Source organism: Zootermopsis nevadensis, unplaced genomic scaffold (genome assembly GCF_977971745.1).
Source record: "Zootermopsis nevadensis isolate Lab colony 2312 unplaced genomic scaffold, Znev_1.0 Znev_ptg000051l, whole genome shotgun sequence".
NCBI lineage: Eukaryota > Metazoa > Arthropoda > Insecta > Blattodea > Termopsidae > Zootermopsis > Zootermopsis nevadensis.
The window spans coordinates 267501-275000 of NW_028259183.1; the positions used below are offsets into that span (position 1 = coordinate 267501).

The 7500-nt window shown below is 55.0% G+C and overlaps 1 non-coding gene across 1 annotated transcript in view; it reads right to left on the bottom strand.

The window, feature by feature from the left end:
- The window catches only part of LOC147871500 (small subunit ribosomal RNA), a 1918-nt gene extending 1906 nt beyond the window's left edge, over positions 1 to 12 (bottom strand). Inside the window, exon 1 of the ribosomal RNA XR_015538749.1 lies at positions 1 to 12. This exon is cut by the window's left edge and continues 1906 nt beyond it. This is a non-coding gene — a ribosomal RNA (small subunit ribosomal RNA).
- Between the last annotated feature and the right edge of the window lie 7488 nt (positions 13 to 7500).

Sequence of the window (7500 nt, forward strand, 5' to 3'; positions counted from 1 at the left end):
ATCAACCAGGGAACCGAAGACTCACTTGGAGCTCGTTCCTCCCCCTCCACGCGGTCCCGGATGGGTCCGGCGAGGGGGTCCAGTTCATACTTCAACGCTCGCACTCCGTGCGCCCCTGCGAGCAGGGGCCACTTCGTGCCGTTAGGGGGACGCCACGTGAGCGCCCCCAGAACCGTGGTGCCATTAGGGCACCCTTCCCTCTCTTCACTCGACATGCATAAGCGCCGAAGCGCCGTTTGGCATCGCGAGTCTAGCACGCGCCCGGACTACGAGTGAGTCGGTTGCAGTGTGTCCACGATACGCCGCCTATAGACCGTGTCCGGGGGACAGAGGGCCGCGGCATCGCGGTGGCGAAGGGTTTGCCGGGAAGGGGAACGAAGCCGGCCTTTTTCGTAAAATCGTTCCCCTGTTGCTTGCCGGGAAGGTGGACGAACCCGGTCTCTCTCGTAAAATCGTCCACCTGCTGCTTGCCGGGAAGGGGAACGAAGCCGGTCTTTTTCGTAAAATCGTTCCCCTGTTGCTTGCCGGGAAGGTGGACGAACCCGGTCTTTATCGTCAAATCGTCCACCTGCTGGTTGCCGGGAAGGGGAACGAAGCCGGCCTTTTTCGTAAAATCCTTCCCCTGTTGCTTGCCGGGAAGGAGGACGAACCCGGTCTTTATCGTCAAATCGTCCTCCTGTTGCTTGCCGGAAAGGGGAACTAAGCCGGCCTTTTTCGTAAAATCGTTCCCCTGTTGCTTGCCGGGAAGGTGGACGAACCCGGTCTCTCTCGTAAAATCGTCCACCTGCTGCTTGCCGGGAAGGGGAACGAAGCCGGTCTTTTTCGTAAAATCGTTCCCCTGTTGCTTGCCGGGAAGGTGGACGAACCGGGTCTTTATCGTCAAATCGTCCACCTGCTGCTTGCCGGGAAGGGGAACGAAGCCGGCCTTTTTCGTAAAATCGTTCCCCTGTTGCTTGCCGGGAAGGAGGACGAACCCGGTCTTTAACGTCAAATCGTCCTCCTGTTGCTTGCCGGAAAGGGGAACGAAGCCGGCCTTCTTCGTAAAATCGTTCCCCTGTTGCTTGCCGGGAAGGTGGACGAACCCGGTCTTTCTCGTAAAATCGTCCACCTGCTGCTTGCCGGGAAGGGGAACGAAGCCGGCCTTTTTCGTAAAATCGTTCCCCTGCCGGGCGGAGGACGGACCCGGGCTTTTCTTCCGTCAGTTGTGTCCTCCTGATGTATCCAGACACCACCCAAGGCTCAGGAATCGTCTTATGCGGAAAAAGGGCCAATTTATCAGCGACGCATCCGTTAGTTCAACTAGAGGAAGTGTGAAATTTTCCTACAAAATAAGGTGCCAGCGCGGCGTTTTCAGGGGAGACTCGTAACGTCTGAGCCTCAGAGAGCGCGACCCGGCCGAATGCGAGCGGCAGGTACCCTAAAATCGGCCTACCTAACACGCACGGATGGGACTTTGAAATCTGAAGACGTGGAGGGCACGAACGGGAATATATATGCGGCAGAAGCCAGAGACACCGCCGGCAGCCTCACCGTGACCGCACGAGAAGTCGTCACTTGCGCCAATCTTGCACTCGAGTGCCGAGTCACCTACGAGCAGACCCCTGCTTCTGCCTGTCCATTGAGGGCAGCCGAGCACGCGATTCCCCAGGAGACGGACTTCTGTACACTTGTGCCCCTCTTGCCCTAAACGGGGTTCGAGCAGCGCGGGGAGAGGAATTCAGCTCCCGGCGGATGCGCGCTCGTTCTAAGTGCAGCTTCCGAGAGGCCGCCCGTGAAGGCCATCACTTGTGCCACTCTTGCACTCGGAATCGAGTGCCGACTCGAACCGGAGCCTCCGCCGGCCACTGCGTGGGTTGACGGGCGCCGACCCCGATGAAGACGGCGATCGGTGCACATGTGCCCCCCATGCCCTAAACGGGGTTCGAGCAGCGCGGGGAGAGGAATTCAGTCCCCGGCGGATGCGCGCTCGTTCTAAGTGCAGCTTCCCAGAGGCCGCCCGTTAAGGCCTTCACATGTGCCACTCTTGCACTCGTAGATGAGTGCCGACTCGAGCCCGAGTCTCCGCCGGACACCGCGCGTGATGACGTGCGCCAACCCCGATGGACACGGCGGTCGGTGCACTTGTGCTCCACTTGCCCTAAACGGTTGCAAGTAGAGCGGGCCGAGGCCAGCAGTCCCCCGGCGGATGCGCGCTGGTTCTAAGTGCAGCTTCCCAGAGGCCGCCCGTGAAGGCCGTCACGTGTGCCGCTCTTGCACTCGGAATCGAGTGCCGACTCGAACCGGAGCCTCCGCCGGCCACTGCGTGGGTTGACGGGCGCCGTCCCCGATGAAGACGGCGATCGGTGCACATGTGCCCCTCTTGCCCTAAACGGGGTTCGAGCAGCGCGGGGAGAGGTCTTCAGTCTCCCGCGGATGCACGCTGGTACTAAGGGCCGGCTCACAGAAGCCACCTGTAAAGGCCGTCACATGTGCCACTCTTGCACTCGTAGTCGAGGGCCGACTCGAGCCCGAGCCTCCGCCGGACACCGCGCGTGTTGACGTGCGCCAACCCCGATGGACACGGCGGTCGGTGCATTTGTGCCCCACTTGCACTAAACGGTTGCAAGTACACCGGGCCGAGGAAAGCATTCCCCCGCGGTTGTCCGCTGGTACTAAGTGCAGCTTCCCAGAGGCCGCCCGTGAAGGCCGTCACGTGTGCCACTCTTGCACTCGGAATCGAGTGCCGACTCGAACCGGAGCCTCCGCCGGCCACTGCGCGGGTTGACGGGCGCCGACCCCGTTGAAGACGGCGATCGGTGCACATGTGCCACTCTTGCCCTAAACGGGGATCGAGCGGCGCGGGACGAGGCCTGCAGTCCCCCGCGTTGCCCGGTGGTACTGAGGGCAATCTCCCAGAGGCCGCCCGTGAAGGCCGTTACTTGTGTCACTCTTGCACTCAGTGCCCTGTGCCGACTCGAACCCGAGACTCGGCCGGTCTTCGCAGGCAACAGCGCGGGTTGACCACAAATTACACGGCGGTCGATACACTTGTGCCCCTCTTGCCCTAAACGGTCGCAAGTAGCGCGGGCCGAGGCCTGCAGTCCCTCGCTGTTGTCCGCTGGTACTAGGGGCAGCTTCCCAGAGGCCGCCCGTGAAGACCATCACTTGTGCCACTCTTGCACTCAGGCTCGAGTGCCGACTCGAACCCGAGACTCGACCAGTCTTCGCCGGCCACTGAGCGGGGTGACGGGCGCCGACCCCAAAGGACACGGCGGTCGGTGCACTTGTGCCACTCTTGCCCTAAACGGGGATCGAGCGGCGCGGGTCGATGCCTGCAGTCCCCCGCGTTGCCCGGTGGTACTGAGGGCAATCTCCCAGAGGCCGCCCGTGAACGCCGTTACTTGTGTCACTCTTGCACTCAGTGTCCTGTGCCGACTCGAACCCGAGACTCGGAAGGTCTTCGCCGGCCACTGAGCGGGGTGACGGGCGCCGACCCCAAAGGACACGGCGGTCGGTGCACTTGTGCCACTCTTGCCCTAAACTGCCTCAGCCAACGCGGGGCGGAAGCGCGAATGGCCTGCCGGCGACAGGGTCCCCGGCGGCCGGTAGTCCAATCTCAGACTTCCCCCTGCTCGAGGAGAGCCTCGCTCGCCAAGCTCATATACTATAGTCTGGACCCCCCTTATCTCAGCATTCGTCAGTCACGGAAGAGGCAGAGCCGCGGACACCGGCGGATGGCCCCTCGGCTGCCGCCAGAAATTTTAATTAAGTTTTTCTCTTCCTTAATCATTTCCGATCATACTAAATTTTGAATATGTTAGAATACATACACATACTTACTTATATAACCGCTTTATTTAATATTTTTCTGCACTTTAGAAATTTTCGGACTTAGCCGCTGAAGCGACTCAACTAACACGCACGGTCGGACATAGCCGCAGAACTGGTTTCAAGTACCACGCACCACGGGACATAGCCGCAGAATTCGTACCGTCCAAGTAAGGCCCACCTAACACAGCGGAAATTTATTTTTAATCTATTAACGATTTTATTAAGCACAGCAAGCCCAATTTTCTTCAATTATGTGTATTTTTCTGCATTTTGGAAATTTTTTGGACTTAGCCGCTGAAGCGACTCAACTAACACGCACGGTCGGACATAGCCGCAGAACTGATTTCAAGTACCACGCACCACGGGACATAGCCGCAGAATTCGTCCCGTCCAAGTAAGGCCCACCTAACACAGCGGAAATTTATTTTTAGTCAATTAACGGCATTACTATGCACAGCAAGGCCAACTTTCTTCAATTATGTATATTTTTCTGCATTTTGGAAATTTTCGGACTTAGCCGCTGAAGCGACTCAACTAACACGCACGGTCGGACATAGCCGCAGAACTGGTTTCAAGTACCACGCACCACGGGACATAGCCGCAGAATTCGTCCCGTCCAAGTAAGGCCCACCTAACACAGCGGAAATTTATTTTTAATCTATTAACGATATTATTAAGCACAGCAAGGCCAACTTTCTTCAATTATGTATATTTTTCTGCATTTTGGAAATTTTCGGACTTAGCCGCTGAAGCGACTCAAGTAACACGCACGGTGGGACATAGCCGCAGAACTGATTTCAAGTACCACGCACCACGGGACATAGCCGCAGAATTCGTACCGTCCAAGTAAGGCCCACCTAACACAGCGGTAATTTATTTTTAATCTATTAACGATTTTATTAAGCACAGCAAGCCCAATTTTCTTCAATTATGTGTATTTTTCTGCATTTTGGAAATTTTTTGGACTTAGCCGCTGAAGCGACTCAACTAACACGCACGGTCGGACATAGCCGCAGAACTGATTTCAAGTACCACGCACCACGGGACATAGCCGCAGAATTCGTCCCGTCCAAGTAAGGCCCACCTAACACAGCGGAAATTTATTTTTAGTCAATTAACGGCATTACTATGCACAGCAAGGCCAACTTTCTTCAATTATGAATATTTTTCTGCATTTTGGAAATTTTCGGACTTAGCCGCTGAAGCGACTCAACTAACACGCACGGTCGGACATAGCCGCAGAACTGGTTTCAAGTACCACGCACCACGGGACATAGCCGCAGAATTCGTACCGTCCAAGTAAGGCCCACCTAACACAGCGGTAATTTATTTTTAATCTATTAACGATATTATTAAGCACAGCAAGCCCAATTTTCTTCAATTATGTGTATTTTTCTGCATTTTGGAAATTTTTTGGACTTAGCCGCTGAAGCGACTCAACTAACACGCACGGTCGGACATAGCCGCAGAACTGGTTTCAAGTACCACGCACCACGGGACATAGCCGCAGAATTCGTACCGTCCAAGTAAGGCCCAGCTAACACAGCGGAAATTTATTTTTAATCTATTAACGATATTATTAAGCACAGCAAGCCCAATTTTCTTCAATTATGTGTATTTTTCTGCATTTTGGAAATTTTTTGGACTTAGCCGCTGAAGCGACTCAACTAACACGCACGGTCGGACATAGCCGCAGAACTGGTTTCAAGTACCACGCACCACGGGACATAGCCGCAGAATTCGTACCGTCCAAGTAAGGCCCACCTAACACAGCGGAAATTTATTTTTAATCTATTAACGATATTATTAAGCACAGCAAGGCCAACTTTCTTCAATTATGTATATTTTTCTGCATTTTGGAAATTTTCGGACTTAGCCGCTGAAGCGACTCAACTAACACGCACGGTCGGACATAGCCGCAGAACTGATTTCAAGTTCCAAGCACCACGGGACATAGCCGCAGAGCCATGACTTTTGAGTTAAATTTCGGAAATTTATTTTTAGACAATTAACGGCATTATTGTGCACAGCAAGCCCATTTTTTTTCAATTAAGAATATTTTACTGCATTTTGGAATATTTCGGACTTAGCCGCTGAAGTTATATTCGTTCTATTTCTTATTCTTAGGAAGGCGCTATCACGGCACGGTCTCGTGCTTCGAAGCAGCCCCGTAACTATACTCGCCGTCTGAATTGGCCTCAGGAAGCGACCGTCCCAATACAACCCATCAAACACAGGCGTAGTCTCTTACATGACTTACTTTTAATGCGTTAACGGCTATACGATGATTTCTTTCGAGACGGGGCACCGCAAGCCCAATTTTAATGATTTACAAATACTTAACCATATTATTATTTTTATTATTTGTTATTGACTGCAAATGATTTTATCCCCGGTGGCAGTGACCTACAATAAGGTACAAGAACATAAGACACAACAAAACAATGCGATACATCAACACAGTGAGACAGAAAAAGAATAATTAGAGGGCACAACAAAAAGAATAAGACACAACAGAACCATAAAAGAAAAACATAGGACGCAACCAAAACAACACATCCCACTCACTCACTCAAAATCAAACAACTCATAAGAATACAAAACCATCTACTTCACTATATTACGCTTTCTTCCTCCCTAATTCTTCTTCTTCTACTCCCGTTATTCGTGTTGTCTTATGTTATTTTTATTCAAGTTACTATTATTAAGAAGGCGCCATTACCGCAGGACTCTTTCACCGAAACAGCCTTCTGAGCTACCACGCGCCGTCGGACTTTTGCCGCAGACGTCCCGGGCCTTGGCGGCCGGCAAGCCTCTCGTCGGGGAGAAAATCGCCTTCCGCCCGCGCAAGACAAATGCTGAGATAAGGGGGGTCCAGACCTACTATGGGGAGGACTTTGGGAGCAGGTCCGAGTGCGCGGCCGAACCGGCAATCGGCAAGTATGAGGCCTCCTGCCGGTTCGGGACACGCCGCACTTGACCCGGGGTCGTAGTGTCAGGACGGGGGTGGGGGTGGGGGCAGGACGGAGATCTGGCGTGTGTGGGCGGGCGGGCGGGCGGGCGGGGGACCGCGTTCTTAATCGCGGGGACTCGGTCCGGACTCCGTCCTGGGTTCGAACCTAGCTTAATTGTTTTAGGCCCACCTGAGATGCCGCGGGCCACCACGGCGCCCTACGCCGCCGCCGCGAGGACGATGACGACGCTCCTGTGTTCTCCGGCCAGCCTCGAGGACTCAGTCCTCGGTTCGATGCTCGCCTGCCACCACGGCGCCCTACGCCACGCAAGCTCGTCGCTGCTGCAGCCGCGAGGGGCCTATGACGTTCCTGGGTTCGAACCTCGCTTCGGGGATTCTGGGACGCCGCGTGCCTCCACGGCGCCCTACACCAAGAAATCGGGTCGCTGCTGCATGGCCGAAGAAGGTCCTGGGTTCGAACCCCGCCAGCGGCGTGCCCTGTTCCGCTCAGGGCGTGCGCTACGGTCCCGGCTTCGAGACCCCGCGAAGTCACTCCGGCCCCCCCACCCCCCCGTGGGGGAGGGGCGCTGGCGGGCTGGAGGGATTTCCCAGCCCCCGCGGGTGAGTGGCAGCGAAGATCTATAGTTTTGACTCTCTTAAGTGGCCGCCGAGGCCGGCCAACACCTACCACGCGCCATCCAGCAACTACCACGCACCGTGGGACTTAGCCGCTGGAA